The sequence below is a fragment of the Chiloscyllium plagiosum genome, unplaced genomic scaffold (genome assembly GCF_037043375.1).
Source record: "Chiloscyllium plagiosum isolate Xiang-an unplaced genomic scaffold, Cpla_swu_hap1 HiC_scaffold_3, whole genome shotgun sequence".
NCBI classification, from domain to species: domain Eukaryota; kingdom Metazoa; phylum Chordata; class Chondrichthyes; order Orectolobiformes; family Hemiscylliidae; genus Chiloscyllium; species Chiloscyllium plagiosum.
Genome location: NW_028270141.1, coordinates 6869480 through 6887076, shown reverse-complemented (window position 1 = coordinate 6887076; position 17597 = coordinate 6869480).

Genomic DNA, 17597 nt, shown 5'->3' with positions numbered 1-17597 from the left:
ATTGATCAGCCAGTGCTGACCGATCACCCAGAGCTGACCGATCACCCAGAGCTGACCGATCACCCAGAGCTGACCGATCCCACAGTGCTGACCGATCCCACAGAGCTGATTGATCCCACAGAGCTGATTGATCCCACAGAGCTGCCCGATCACCCAGAGCTGATTGATCCCACAGAGCTGACCGATCACACAGAGCTGACCGATCACACAGTGCTGACCGATCCCACAGAGCTGACCGATCCCACAGAGCTGACCGATCCCACAGAGCTGATTGATCCCACAGAGCTGATTGATCCCACAGAGCTGACCGATCACACAGAGCTGACCGATCAAGCAGAGCTGACTGATCCCACAGAGCTGATTGATCCCACAGAGCTGATTGATCCCACAGAGCTGATTGATCCCACAGAGCTGATTGATCACACAGAGCTGATTGATCCCACAGAGCTGACCGATCAAGCAGAGCTGACTGATCACACAGAGCTGATTGATCACTCAGAGCTGACCGATCAAGCAGAGCTGATTGATCCCACAGAGCTGACCGATCACGCAGAGCTGACCGATCACGCAGAGCTGACCGATCGCACAGAGCTGACTGATCCCACAGAGCTGACCGATCACGCAGAGCTGACCGATCACGCAGAGCTGACCGATCCCACAGAGCTGACCGATCCCACAGAGCTGACCGATCCCACAGAGCTGATTGATCCCACAGAGCTGACCGATCACGCAGAGCTTACCGATCACACAGAGCTGACTGATCCCACAGAGCTGACCGATCACGCAGAGCTGATTGATCACTCAGAGCTGACTGATCACACAGAGCTGACCGATCACGCAGAGCTGATTGATCACATAGATCTGACCGATGACTCAGAGCTGATTGATCCCACAGAGCTGATTGATCCCACAGAGCTGATTGATCCCACAGAGCTGATTGATCCCGCAGAGCTGATTGATCCCGCAGAGCTGATTGATCACGCAGAGCTGATTGATCACTCAGAGCTGACCGATGACGCAGAGGTGATTGATCACGCAGAGCTGATTGATCACATAAATCTGACCGATGCCTCAGAGTGGACTGATCACACAGAGCTAATTGATCACATAAGATCTGACCGATCACTCAGAGCTGATTGATGACACAGAGCTGACCGATCACACAGGGTTGATTGATCACACAGAGCTGATTGAATCACACAGAACTGATTGATGACACAGAACTGATTGATCACACAGAGCTGATTGATCACCCAGAGCTGATTGATGACACAGAGCTGATTGATGACACAGAGCTGACCGATCACACAGAGCTGACCGATCACACAGAGCTGACCGATCACACAGAGCTGACTGATCACCCAGAGCTGACCGATCTCACAGAGCTGACCGGTCACACAGAGCTGACCGATCACACAGTGCTGACCGATCACAGAGCTGATTGATCACACAGAGCTGACCGATCCCACAGAGCTGATTGATCACCCAGAGCTGACCGATCACACAGAGCTGACCGATCACACAGAGCTGACCGATCATACAGAGCTGACTGATCACCCAGAACTGACCGATCCCACAGAGCTGACCGATCCCACAGAGCTGATTGATCACCCAGAGCTGACCGATCACCCAGAGCTGACCGATCACCCAGCGCTGACCGATCACCCAGCGCTGACCGATCACCCAGAGCTGACCGATCACCCAGAGCTGATTGATCACACAGAGCTGACCGATCACCCAGCGCTGACCGATCACCCAGAGCTGATTGATCACCCAGAGCTGACCGATCACCCAGAGCTGACCGATCACCCAGAGCTGATTGATCACCCAGAGCTGATTGAATCACACAGAGCTGACCGATCACACAGAACTGATTGATCACACAGAGCTGACCGATCACCCAGCGCTGACCGATCACCCAGAGCTGACCGATCACCCAGAGCTGACCGATCACCCAGAGCTGACCGATCACCCAGAGCTGATTGATCACCCAGAGCTGATTGATCCCACAGAGATGACTGACCACACTGATCTGACTGACCCCACAGAGCTGGCTGACCACACAGAGCTGATTGATCCCACAGAGATGACTGACCACACTGATCTGACTGACCCCACAGAGCTGGCTGACCACACAGAGCTGGCTGACCACACAGAGCTGGCTGACCACACAGAGCTGATTGATCCCACAGAGCTGATTGATCCCACAGAGATGACTGACCACACTGATCTGACTGACCACACTGATCTGACTGACCACACTGATCTGACTGACCCCACAGAGCTGGCTGACCCCACAGAGCTGGCTGACCACACAGAGCTGGCTGACCACACAGAGCTGGCTGATCCCACAGAGCTGGCTGATCCCACAGAGCTGGCTGACCACACAGAGCTGACCGATCACCCAGCGCTGACCGATCACCCAGTGCTGACCGATCACCCAGAGCTGATTGATCACCCAGTGCTGACCGATCACCCAGAGCTGACCGATCACCCAGAGCTGACCGATCACCCAGAGCTGACCGATCACCCAGAGCTGATTGATCACCCAGAGCTGATTGAATCACACAGAGCTGACCGATCACACAGAACTGATTGATCACACAGAGCTGACCAATCACCCAGCGCTGACCGATCACCCAGAGCTGACCGATCACACAATGCTGACCGATCACCCAGAGCTGATTGATCACCCAGTGCTGACCGATCACCCAGTGCTGACCGATCACCCAGAGCTGACCGATCACCCAGAGCTGATTGATCACCCAGAGCTGATTGATCCCACAGAGATGACTGACCACACTGATCTGACTGACCCCACAGAGCTGGCTGACCACACAGAGCTGATTGATCCCACAGAGATGACTGACCACACTGATCTGACTGACCCCACAGAGCTGGCTGACCACACAGAGCTGGCTGACCACACAGAGCTGATTGATCCCACAGAGCTGATTGATCCCACAGAGATGACTGACCACACTGATCTGACTGACCCCACAGAGCTGGCTGATCCCACAGAGCTGGCTGACCACACAGAGCTGGCTGACCACACAGAGCTGGCTGATCCCACAGAGCTGGCTGACCACACAGAGCTGGCTGACCACACAGAGCTGGCTGACCACACAGAGCTGGCTGATCCCACAGAGCTGGCTGACCACACAGAGCTGGCTGACCACACAGAGCTGGCTGACCACACAGAGCTGACTGATCCCACAGAGCTGGCTGATCCCACAGAGCTGGCTGATCCCACAGAGCTGGCTGATCCCACAGAGCTGGATGACCACACAGAGCTGGCTGACCACACAGAGCTGACTGATCACACAGAGCTGATGGATCTTTGATTTAAAATGGTTGGGCTACAATTCTGGCTAAAACTGGCCTGAAAATGGGAAGTGAATGCCATCCGACAGTGTGCCACCTGCGAACATCTGTTCTTCCTGCACGAATGCCTGGGGAACAGGTGCTATCTAAATGTGTTCAATACAAACCTCCCCTTAACACCCCACTAGCCATAAGAATCGCAGAGCAAAACGGCCACAGAATGGGAAGAAAAATGATTAATGATGCCCACAACAGATGCCATAAATACAACCGGGAAATTTTGCATCAAAAATTTTTACTCAGTCATTCGACAGACACAGTATAACAAGCCATAGATATTAGACAGCGACAAACACAGAAAATGAAATAAACTTGATCTGCAGATAAACTAGACAAACTTACACAAAGTAACAACAATGACAACACAGAAGCATGGATTTAAAAAAAAACTTATCTGACCGATCCTTAACAGACACTGAAAAAGCCATCTTAGTAAGAGGATTAAATTACACCTTCCAGGGTGCAGACAAGAAAGATTTCTTAGCAGCATTAGAAACAACACTAAAAGACAACCAACTCACAGAAGAAACCCAGCAAACTGTCAGACAGGTAGTTGCACCAACATTAAGCAGGAAAAAGGAAGTAAACAAACTAAATACACAAGAAAGGAAAACACTTGAAAAACTAAAAAAAAATAAAAACATTGTTACCCTACCTGCGGATGCTTGACAGTCATTCTAAATTGAAGAGACGACATTGAAAAAGCAAACACACTACTTACAGATACCAACACTTACCAACAGGTGGCGATAGACACGAGCCCACAATTAAAGAACCGAATCACAGCCCTACTCAAAAACCTTCAGAAATCTGGAGAAATAAATAAGACCGACTTCCAAAAAATGAAACCAGATGGATTCAACACACCAAGTTTCTACAGATTACCCAAAATTCACAAACCAGGAGCCGCCCTCAGACCCATAGTCTCGCTACCTGGAACACCAACTTATAGACTGGCCAAGGAGCTACACAAAAGACTAAAACACTTAGCGGAAGATTCACGCCACTCCATCCACTCCACCCAAGAATTCCTGAGGACCATCAAAGACACTAAGATAAAAGAGGATGAAATAGTGGTCTCCTTTGATGTAACAGCCCTGTTTACATTAATCAACATTAACCTGATCAAGGAAACACTGACTACACCATTAGAAGACCGAAAGACACATACACCAAACACCACCAACTTCATCAGCAAGGACAGTATCGTCAAGCTAGTGGACCTTACCACCCACTTCACCTTCAATAACAAAACCTACAGACAAATCAACCGGACGCCCATGGGATCTCTGAGATCAGGGTTCTTAGCAGAGACAGTAATGCAGAGACTCGAACAAACAGCTCTGCCAACCATCCAACCCAAACTTTGAGTCCGCTATGTGGATGACACCTTTGTAATCACTAGATGAAACAAATTAGAGAAACCTTGAAGACCATCAATAATATCCTTCCTGGCATAAAACTCACTAAAGAGGAGGAAAACAACAACAGACTGCCATTCCTAGATGTCACAGTAGAGCAAACAGCCAATGGGGAATTTCAAACCAGCGTCTACAGGAAAACAACACATACAGACCAAATATTGAACTGCAGAAGCAATCATCCCAACACCCACAAACGAAGCTGCATCAGAACATTGTTCCAATGAGCCAACACACACTGCAGCACAGAGGAACTATGCAGAGCAGAGGAAAATTGCCTATACCGTGTATTCAAAAAGAATGGGTACCCAATGAACACAGTCCGCTGATTTCTCAGCAACCAACCCCAACAAGCAGACAAAACATGTCCATAAACCTTAGCCACTCTCCCCTACATCAAAGACATCTCGGATATGACTGCCAGACTACTCAGACTGAGGAAAATCGACGTTTTGGGGCAAAAGCCCTTCATCCGGAATGAGGCAGGGAGCCTCTGAGGTGGAGGGATAAATGGGAGGGGAGTGTGTGGCTGGGGAGATTGTAGCCTAGAGTACAATAGGTGGATGGAGGTGGGGATGAAGTGATAGATCGGAATAGGTTGGAACTGGGGTGAGGAAATGTGGAAACTGGTAAAGTCCGAGGTGAAAGATGAGGTGTTCTTCCTCCAGGCATCAGGTGGTGAGGGAGCAGCGGTGGAGGAGGCCCAGGACCAGCATGTCATAGGCAGAGTGGGAGGGCGAGTTGAAATGTTCAGCCATGGGGCGGTGGGGTTGGTTGGTGCAGATGTCCCAGAGATGTTCCCTAAAGCGCTCTGCGATAAGGCGTCCAGTCTCCCCAATGTAGAGGAAATCGCATTGGGAGCAACGGATACAAAAATGACATTGGTGGATATGCAGGTAAAACTTTGATGGATGTGGAAGGCTGCTTTGGGGCCTTGGATGGAATTGAGGGAGGAGGTGTGGGCACTGGTTTTGCAATTCCTGTGGTGGCAGGGGAAGGTGCCAAGAGAGGAAGGTCGCTTGTTGGGCATGGACCTGACCAGGTAGTCACAGAGGGAAAGGTCTTTGTGGAAAGCGGAAAAGGGTGGAGAGGGAAATATATCCCTGGTGGTGGGGTCTGTTTGGAGGTGGCGGAAATGTCGGTGGATGATGCAGTTTATGTGGAGGTTGGTAAGGTGGAAGGTGAGGACCAAGGAGGTTCTGTCCTTGTTGCGGTTGGAGGGGTGGGGTTTGAGGACAGAGGTGTGGGACATGGATAAGATGCATTGGAGGGCATCTTCAACCATGTGGGAAGGGAAATTACCTCCACACTTGAAACTCTTCCTCCCTTTGGACCCAACCCTCCTCTCTCTGTGGCAAATTTCACTGTCCTCTTACACCAAGATCTAATAGCTCCTCTTCCTACCAGATCCAATAGTCCCCACTGACCCTAGCTGAGTCTAAACTTTCAATCACTTACCTGGTACCTTTCCTATTTTGTGTTTAGCACCCTATCCTGGTACTTCACATCATACCCTCCTGGCACCATAACCATCTGGGATCCTACTTACTTGGCATAGTACTTACCTAGAAGCCAGGTACCCTACTTACTTGCCATCCTAACCACCTGGACACCCTACTCATTTAGCACCCTAGCTCCATACTTACCCTGCATATCCTTTCACAGGCCCTATCAAAGTGGCTGTCTATGTTAATGGATGTTGAAATCACTTAGTAATGTGACTAAAGCCCTGAAAAAGGCAGTAGATATCTGGCATGGTTTGACCTCCCTTGACCATTCTTCACGATGAAGGAGCTGTTAGATTTAACATACCGTCCACATTTCTGAAGAAACCGTGATTGGAATCTCCTGTCAGAAAAGTGGAGCTTGTTGTCAACGTGAGAAGATAAGAGCAGAATGGCAATTGGAGTGTGATTGCCCTCCTCAGATAATCTGACCTACTGAGCAAGGCTATCTTTTGCCAGTCCTGGTTAGAGGGCTATTTCAAGCACTCTGTATTGCTGCTGTTCCAATTAAAGGGACATATTTGTGATAGGCAGCTGTTGGTGCAATTCCATCATTGCTTAGTGATGTTGCACTGCAGTGCTGTGTTCCTATGTGTGCATATGTTGATCACCTGACTGTGGCGTTTCCAATATAATATGACATAGAATTTATGTGCATGTAATGGGGAAGGAAATCTGCTCTCCTTACCTGATCTGGTCTACATGAGGTTGACTCTTAACTGCTGTCTGGCCAATCAGGGATGAGGAACAAATGCTAGGCAGCAAGGCTTACATCCCATGGACAAATTAAAAGAAAACAGCCTTTAAACATAGCTAAGCATTCTTAGGTTAAAAACTTGCCTCTATGATAGTTTGTTTCTCCTTGGTTCAAAATCTCATCACATTACACTTTTGTTAAAATTCAATGATCGCGGCTCAAAAGAGCAAAATTCAAGTTCAACCATAAATAAGTTTGCAATTGGCTGAGAACACTCTTATTAACCTGACATGATAGTGACAAGTGGATGATTGAGACACATTCTGGGAGATGGAGAACAGTAAGATCTAAGTTTATTGAATTGATTGATGTTGTTTTGATCAAAACAGGACAAGGAGATTGAGTGTTAGCCAATGGGCATCAATGACTGTAACATTAACAACTGCAAGTGAACTGAGAGACTTTTTTATATTTGAAAGTAATATTGCTGTGTCGATTCATACCTTTTAGTTTCAGTGAAATAAAAATGGCTGTTCCTATAACCTCTCACATAAATGATATGGTGCTCTGTGTCACTTGATTATTAATGATTTTCTGGCATGGCAAAGATGTCACAATAAGAAAAGCAATGAGTCAAGCATGGATAATGTAAGATGAGTTGAATAACTGTAAAATTGTTCTTACGTGTCAAAAGCAATAAAATAGACAGCAATCATTTCCTTTAATATGAACCAATACACAATGGTGTGACTTTTAATATGATTGCAGCAGCTAAATTATCTTGAAAATGCAGGTCCGTATTTTTGCAATGTCAGGGAGCATATCTGTTGGGTGATATTGGGAACCCTATATCTCACCTCCAAAACAGGTTTGCTCAGTTTAAGAGGTAGGGATTGGGGATAGTCCATGGTTTGCATGAACATGGCTGTCGGGAGCAGCTGGCCATTTCACTGGCAAGCTGCCTCTACTTAAGCCTGGCTTCAGGGTCCCTAGCATCTGGAAGCTGGAGTGTGGTGATAGTCCACCTAATTGAATATCAATTCACATTGCATTTAATTTGTATAACCAAGTCACCCCTTTTGGAAAGCTGAGGTACCTCTGTACACATGGTCTCAAGATACTTTGGGGGCAGGGATCAGGGGATCATGAGGTTGCAGGTAAAGTATACTTTGGAGTGGCAACTCAGAGATTCTCGTGGAAGGGGCATTTAGGTGTGCTTTGCAATAGATAACAGTGGAAAGTTGCATAAACATTTTGGAACTGTCCAATTTTCCAAGACCTATCAAGAACTGTCAAGAAATGTTCAGAAGTGTCAAAATGTGTTCGTTTTTTACGAACGAGAAAACCTTACTCTAGAATGTAGCCTGAAATATGGAGCTTTAAGCAGTAATACTATACTTTTTTCCTATTTACACAGGCATCTTTTGTAACAAAGCTTGTTCCTTTTTTTCCCAAAAGCTGTTCCTTGGCTCAAGGAGACTCTGTCCTTGATTTTTTTTCAGAGGGGCAATAAACCGGGCCGGACTCCGATCAGACTGGTTTGGTACAGAGATGCAAAAGGCTTTGAGAGGCCTTTTGTTTATATGTAAACAGATGAGACTTCAGGCCAAAGTGGTCATGTTTTAGAAGTGACCTGTATAAAGAAAGGAGAGTGGTCAGTTCTTTAGCTGGGCTGAGTAGTTTTAGTTCAGTCTTGAACTGGTTGGGAGTTCAACAGGAAGCTGCGTGGAAACTCTCTCTCTCTCTCTCTGCCCTTCGACTTCAACCACTTACACTGGTTTTTAAAGGGGGTTTGCTTATTGGGACTGTTGTGTATATTTGGAACAGCATAATCAAGTCTCATTGGATAGGTTGAGTTCTGCAGGTGTTCTTTATTCTATTCTTTGTGTTTCATTGTGTAATTTTGTGAATAAAGTTTTGTCTGCTTTAAAATCTAGTTGTCAACCTAGCTAACTTAATCCGGGTAATTTTCACTGTACACTTACCGAAACAAATTGCAAAGTTATGGTCTGAGCTGCCTGATTAAGAATGTTTTGAGTGGTCTAGCCTAGTCCATATCATTTTGGATACTCAATGGTAGACGAAGGGAATAAAAAAGAAGTCGTAACTACATTTGACATGTATAGAGGGTGCTGGGTTAGCCTGAGTGGAGGTGAGGGGAAGTGAGGTGTACATGAGGAATGAAGGATAGAGGAAATTTCATATGTCACCTCCTTAGGAGAGATTCAATATTCCTTTGGACCTGGTGCTAGGGCACCATTGCTGTAGGTAAAACACACTTTGGGAAAGGGAAATCATCCTTTGTGCTTGTTTCTGTGTAAAATATGAATAAACTTGAATTGCCAGGAACTGTTCAAAACGTAGTGTGGCATTAAAAAAAACTTCAAATGACCCGTTAACATGAAACCATTATGGAATTTGTGCAGCAGGACTATTTCCTAAACACATTTTTACACTATTGATGAACAATGCCAATTGCTTATTGAACAGCATTTGTTGGCGTAAGAGGTAAAGATAAGACTTAAATAAAATGCTTCTTTACATATAATATTGAGCTGTTGTGTGAAATGTTTGTTTACACAAATCAATGTGCACTTAAGTGCGATAAGACTTTAGTTGAGGTAATTTCAATATATTGGCTTTTTTTCAACTAACAATACAATAAAAAGACTGATAACATTATTTTCTGATAAGATGTCTCATTATGTTGCATCATGCTCGATAGAGGGTTAGAATGGAGAGAAATGGGCAAAGCCTGATGTGTGAGGGGTATAAGTTGGCACTGAGTTTGCATAGGGACTATAAATGGTGATGGGAATTATTAAGGGCATATGGGGTATGAGTCCTATGCAAAATGGGTAGATTGGCATTTGTTGGCACAAGATTCATGGATTTGGGGACAGAGGCATAGGTTCCTGTGGGTTGGCATGTGTGGGAAATGACAACAATGACAGCAAGAGGAATATTTTGTGTTTGATCTTTATTTTAAATTTTTGAATATAGTGCCAGAGTCCCAAAGCCAACATTTTTTCCAGTCTACCTTGATCCAGCAGCTTAGTCTGTTTTTCCCATTTTTCCAATCCAGTCCATCTTGTCTGGTCAAAAGTGGGAAGTGTTTTGGATTTGTTTGGGTCCACTGCTGTTTGTCATTTTTATAGATGACCTGGATGAGGATGTAGACGGATGGGTTAGTAAATTTGTGGATGACGCTGGAGTTGGTGGAATTGTGAACCATGCGGAAGGATGTTGCAGGTTACAGAGGGACTTAGATAAGCTGCAGAATTGAGCTGAGCTGGAGTTTATTGCAAAATAGAGTGAGGTGATCCACTTTGGAAGAAGCAACAGGAATAAAGAGTACTGAGCTAATGGTAAGTTTCTTAGTGGTGTGGATGAGCAGAGAGATCTCAGTGCCCATGTGCATAGAAACCTGAAAGTTGCCAGCCAGGTTGAATGGGTTGTTAAGAAGGCGTATGGTGTGTTAGCTTTTATTGGTAGAAGGATTGAGTTTCAGAGCCATGAGGTCATGTTGCAGCTGTACAAAACTCTGTTGCAGCCACACTTGGAGTATTGCGTACAGTTCTGGTCACCGCATTATAGGAAGGGTGTGGAAGCATTAGAAAGGGTGCAGAGGAGATTTACCAGGATGTTGAAGGTCTTATGGGGAAAGGCTGAAGGAATTGAGGCTGTTTTCATTAGAGAGAAGAAGGTTAAGAGGTGACTTAATAGAAACATACAAGATGATCAGAGGATTAGATAGGGTGGACAAAGAGAGCCTTCTCCCTTGGATGGTGATGGCTAGCACAAGGGGACATAGCTTTAAATTGAGGGGCAAGTCATCTTTCCCCCAGTAAAGAAACAAAAACTATACAGTACTCCAAGAATGGTCTCACCAAATTCTGTCATTTTCATAGCAAGACTTCCTTACTCATATATTTCAACTCCTTTGTGATATAAATCAAGCTGTCATTTCAGAGGATACAGCAGGATATAGATCAGTTAGAGGCATAGGCTGAAAAGTGGCAGACGGAGCTTAATCTGGACAAATATGAGGTGATGCATTTTGGAAGGTCAAGTACAGATGGAAATTATACAGTGAGTGGCAGAACCTTTCGCAGTATTGATATGCAGAGGGATCTGGGTGTGCAGGTCCACAGATCACTGAAGGTGGCAGTGCTGGTAGATAAGGGAATAAAAAAGGCCTATGGGAAGCGACATTGAGTATCAGGATAGACAAGTTATGCTGCAGCTTTATAGATCTTTAGATAGACCACGCAAGGAATATTGTGTACAGTTCTGGTCACCACACTACCAGAAGGATGTGGATGCTTTGGAGACGATATAGAAAAGGATTACTGAGATGATGTATGGTATGGGGGATTTTGGATAGACTGGGTTTGTTTTCACTGGAACGCAGGAGGTAGAGGGGTGACCTGATAAAAGTTTATAAGATTGTGAATGGCATGGATGGAGTAGAAAGTATGTGGCTTTTTCCCAGGGTAGAAGGGCCAATTACTAGGGGACACAGGGTCAAGGTGCGAGGAGGGAAGTTTAAAAGAGATAAGTGAGGCAAGGTTTTCACACAAAGGGTGGTGAGTGCCTGGAACACGCTGCCAGAGGAGGTGGTGGAATAATAGCAGCATTCAAGAAGCACCTGGATGAATACATGAACAGGAAGGGAATAGAGGGAAACAGATCCTGTAAGTGAAGACAGTTTTAGTATGGAAGGGTAAAATGTGGTGGTGCAGGCTTGGAGGGCCAAGGGGCCTGTTCCTGTTCTGTATTGTTCTTTGTTCTTTGTTCCATTTCCTTGCTGTGTTATTTAACAAGGATTTCCAATGCTTTCTGAATAGCACCATTTACTGATGTCCCTCCTTTAAAAAATCCCCTGATCTATTTATCCTATCAATCCCATATTTCTCCACATGAGATAGGAATTTTGTGGAGGAAGTACAATCAGTTAACTGACCAATATTGATTTGTAAACTTTTTGCATCCACTTCACAGCTAATTTTCTACCAAGACTTCTATCATTGATACAAGTGGATACACTCCCCTGGATCCCTTTAGTTAAGTCATTGATTGGAAAGTACAGAGGCCGAAGACGCTTCACAGTTGCATCCTACCATACCCAAAGCATTTTGTTTTTTTTGGTCCACACATCTCTTTCTTTGCTATAACATTACTCTCCAATGCATGAGACATTATCAAAAGTCTTCAGAAAATCCAAATTAAGTCAACCCTAAATAAATTACTGATGCGTATTTAATGTTAGAAAGCAAGATTATCATTGAAATCTTGTTTGCAATTTGTTCTCTCCACACTGAACAGGGATTTTAGACTATTAATATTGGAACCACTAGGTCTGTTAAAGCAGTAGAGAGAGCAAAGCAAAGGTCTGAGTGCAGGAGATTTTTTTTTACTCAGAATGTTATGAACATTTGGAATTGTCAGTCATAGAGGGCTGTTGGATCTCACAGTTTGAGAGTGTTCAGGGTTGATAGATTTCTGATCATCAATGGTGTACAGGATTATGAGGATGGTGTGGGTAAAAGGCATTGAAGTTTTTGATCAAGCATGATCATATTGAATGGCAGGGCAAGATCAGTGGGCTGAATGTCTTTCTCCTGTTCATATGTTCCCAAGCAGTACAAATGCAATAGTTATTTTAGGGTTAAATTTTCCACCATGGGTATTGCATGATGAGAGATCAGCAGTGAGGAAATTCCTTTTATCAAGAGCAAAGATTTTTAACCAACTCTGGAACAGGAAGATCAGCAAAAGTCATTAGCATGCATTAAAATCTTGTTATTAGTTCATCTTGCCTCATTGATACACAGAGTCAAAAAGTGTGGTGCTGGAAAAGCACAGCAGGTCAGGCAGCATATGAGGAGCAGGAGAGTCGACGTTTCGGGCATAAGGCCTTCAAAAGGAATCACAGATATGCAGTCTAGCCGCCCAACAAAAACTAGATGATGAGTTCCTGATGTGAACTGTCAGAGCAGTCACCTGGCAAATCCAGCTCAGTGTTTGCTCCTCCTGCTCTCCGATTTCAAGCCAAGTCATTAATATCTCAGGGCATTCTCCACAGCCAGCTACTTCACACAACCTCCAGGTCCCTGTCAACAAAACCAGGCTTTCAATTTTCCTCTGTCTGACACATCTGGAGGAATTGACTGGAACTGCTTGAGGCTCAGCCTCAAAGACGATAGTCCTGGCAGTGGCAAGTCCTTCTGCCTGTGACAAGTGAGACAATGTTATCAGTAAAGGGGATGCGAGTTTGGCAAGACAGCGTGAGCAGTCTTGTCCTAGGGGTCAAAGGGAAAAGAAAACCCTCCATGAATCTTGCCAAAATTGTCACTGCCAATTTCTGATAAAATAATCAGCCCTAAGTAATTCCCAGGCTATGGCTCTCAGCAACTGCTGCCTGAAGATGGTATAATCTTTTCTACCTTTCATAACATAGATGTTAGTGCATGTTACTGAGAGAATGAATGAGTCCATGGAAGAAGACCAATTTAAAAGTGAAGTAATTGGCTGATTCAGGAACTGGCTGTGTTGTTAATCCACCAAGTGCTTGCTTCTTTCTTTTCTGAAATAAAATCCTGCATGGAACAGTGTTTGTTCTAACCTTGACTATGAGTGGATTAATTTGGTATTACTGCGGAATGAGATAGTTCCTTCATGCAATGAAAACTTTCATTATTAAATCACATTGTCAGACCATGTGGTATATTACTAGGATTATTGGTTAATTATTGGTTAATCTTCCATGCAGGAAATATTTTTGACAGAAGTGTGTATTTCAAAGGTGCATTAATTCAAGCGATAACTCCTGCCTGATAAACATTGTATGAATGATTAGACAACCAGATGACATTGCTAACATAAAAATTATAAATAATTGTTTTGCAAAATCAAAAATGGTTCAATTGAAACTTAAAACTCAATATCATTTAAATATGCATTTAAGCACCAAAATTTAACTATTTGATGTATTTTTTTTTTATTTTAGGCAAAGAATGTTGGTCCCGAAATGCGTAGAAACCAATACATTTCAAATTTCAATGTTAACACTAGCTTCATGGAAGTAATTTCCTGTAACGGGAAATGACCTTCAAAAAGTAATGGAGAAAATAATTAATATCAGATCATTTTTTCACTAAGAAATTAAATGCAAATGAACCAGTTAAATGTTAAGTATTATCATTATCATTATTTATGAGTTTTTTGGTTACCTCTTGTACATTTTAATTAAAATGCAAAATGCACTTTTATTTTGGCACAACTCCCAACGTCCGGTATAATACTTACCGAAAATATTTTACTAATTTAAGTTCAGGGAAACAGGTTACATATTAAAGGTCAGTACTTCATTTTATAACAGTGTGACTTCAACATTCTTCATGATTTTTGGTGCAATTTAAATTTCACCTTCGTTAATTTTAGTGAAGCTTGGAATTTTCAATATACTTTTTAGTGTCACTCTACTTCACAAGATAATAATAATCAAATCAAAAGAGGGATTTCATATGATAGCTAATTAAAACATTTTTTTAAAAACTCCCATCTGTTTATGCTATCAACTAAAACACTAATTATTATTTCAGTGTCAAATAATTATGTTCATTGGTTATCATCGGCAAGCAAGTGGGGATTGACCCTGTATTTATGAGGAATAGAGAGACACTAAAAAAATCTGCATTCGGACAGTATGGCAGGAGAAGTCCGAGGTGTGGATAAACCGATTGCCCTGGTCCAACTAAAGATGAAAGGCACTGCCGGGGACGTGGACCACAAATAGTGGAAAAGAGCAGAAAAGTTGAAGAAAAGTTAACAAGTGCCAAAAGATAACAGTGAGCCTGAATTTTACCTTGTCAGAGAGCCTCTCTAACTTAGTAAAAATAAAAGAAATTGCCTGAAATCCCAAATCTCATGCATGAGCACAACATTTCCTGTTTTCATGGGTTAAAAATCACACAACACCAGGTTATAGTTCAACAGGTTTATTTGGAAGCACTAGCTTTCGCAATGCTGCTCCTTCGTCAGGTAGCTAGTGGAGCAGGATCATAAGGCACAGAATTTATAGCAAAAGATCACAGTGTCATGCAACCGATACGATGTGTTGAATAAACCTAAATTGCTGTTAACTCATCTTTTAGAATGGGTTGCAGTTTTCAGTTAGTTAATATGTAAATCCCAGAACTTCTTTCAAGTCACATTCTCGAAATAACTCAAGGTTTTATAAAAAAAGGTGACATCTCAGTTCAGGCGATGCATTAAAGGTGTAAGGTTAGAGTCTGTCTGTATCTCAATCTTGAGTCAGACTGGTTCTATTTCCAAAGTAGGAATTCATAAAATGTTACATGGATTGACTGCCTGTATTGACTGCCTGCAGATTGTGTGCTTTTTGAACAAAATAGAATGTATCTACAATTATAATTCTGCAAATAAAAATTCACTCCAAAGACTTACGCGTGTGTGTGCTTGCATGTGAGGAGAGGGTGGTGGTGGGCAGAGAGAGAGAGTGTGTGTGTGTGTGTATGTGTGCGTGTGTGTGTGCAGGCATAAAGATTGCTTAAGATTCATGTGCATTTGACAGACGCAGTTAGGTATTTAATTCATTGACTGACTCCACTCCTGTTTGGGTTGGGTGAGTTTCTGAAATGTGTGGATTCAACCAGATTACAGCAGTTCTGACCCTTATGCTTTCGAAAGCCTCCTGCCCACTATCTTGTCTATGGTGGTTTCAAACAACATCATGCACCCCAAACAGGTAAATAGTTTGCCATCATTGAGCTTGATTCCCTTGATGGCAATGTTCAGTTGTAGATATTTGTCTGGAAGTGCAGTCTGATGCAAGGTGTCAGTTTGCTTTCATCTGATTTTTATTTCAGAGTAGGGCTGCTTTGAAAAAACAAAGTATTGACTGGCTACCCATGGACCAGGAGAGCACAGTCAGCAGCAGAAAATAAATTCCCAGATAAGCTTTTCCTGTATTGCTATAACGTGCATTTTGTTAATGCAAATTCGCTCTAACGCGATAGACGAATTGGAGATGCTTTCTATAGAGCGAACTTTTAAAGTGTATATTGGTTATAACGCAATTCTTGCCCCATTAGTTTAAACGCTGCTGCTGTTATACTATTTTCTTAAAACACAGAGTTGCATAAGATTGGAACTACTGTGTTATAACAGAACTGACAGTATCTTTGTTTGAGTCTAAAGCTATGTTCTCCTGAAGCTGCAGTCATTCAAAGGGCCTGCCTGATGTGGAGACACATTGAGATCTGCTGCACGTAGGCCTTGAGGTCCACTCAGTGGCAGAAGCAATTCGAGAAAACATAGAACTGAAGTTGTCTGAGGCTGAAAAGACCTCCATCAGTCATCTTAATCAGCTCTTCCATTGATTGTTGCATTGATTGTTGCAGTTTCCTGCTGAAGAAGGTACTGGAAGGTCAGGGTCAGCACATATCCCTGTTTCACACCACTGGAAGGAATTCAAGAAGTCACTGATGTGTTGGTATGGCTCATGAAACTGCTTCACCATGGTCAGGAACCTTCATGACATCCACGTTTTTTAAGGATTTTCCAAAGTCCATCTTCTGCCCACAAGTGTCAAATGCAAGAAGGTCTATGAAAGTGGTTTACAAGCCTTTATTTTGTTGATGACATTTTTCCTGCAGTGTTTGGGTGAGGTGAGCTCACAATGTTCACAAGGACGTGGATTCAGCAGGAGACATATTGGTTCCATTTTCTAGCCTTCTCTTGCTTTGTATCAGAGTACAATTCAACTCTACTGATTTATTTTTTAAAGAATTTCATTTTGTAGAAAACACTTCTAAAACTTGCAATGAACTTTGTATTGCACTTTTAAGTTTGAGAAACAAAGTACCAATCCATGTTTTAACACGGAGTACAGGACAAAGCTTGATTTATTTGGCTATTTATTTATTTATAGTTTATTTATTTGGCCTCGGTGGCACCAGCACATTGAGGCAGCCAATTTGTGTAAACAAACACATTGCACAGGGCTGCTCTTGTGGCATTTACAGTCTGCTTAATACCAGCACTGGCCAACTCTGACTCATACAACCAGCTTTCCTTCTTCACTGACCAGCCAAAGGACAATTAAGGAAAGTCAAAGGAAATAATCTATTTAAAATATGCATGAAATTATCTTGTCATCTCAGTTAGACCTTATGAGACTAATGATACAACATGAATGCTGCAGTAATGGATACATATTAATAAAGGCTATTTCTTTCATGAAAAGTCTGTTTACACATTTATATTTTTAAATGCTGAAACCCCTCAATGTTTCTCGGAGTCTGAATTGATTGATGCACCATAGAGCAATGCTTATTAAATGCAAAAATGTTTATCCAAATGCACAATGTGCATCCTTCAACAGGACACTAATGGTCTCAACTTTTACCTTTACAAATAGTGAACCATTCATTATTTTTACAATTTGTCAGTTTATTAAGCATTCCTTCCAATCAGCCAGTTTCACATCACACAGTTCATTAAATGCAGGAGTGGGGTCACCGTGTCAGTGTAAAAACTAATCCTTCACATCCCTCCACAAAA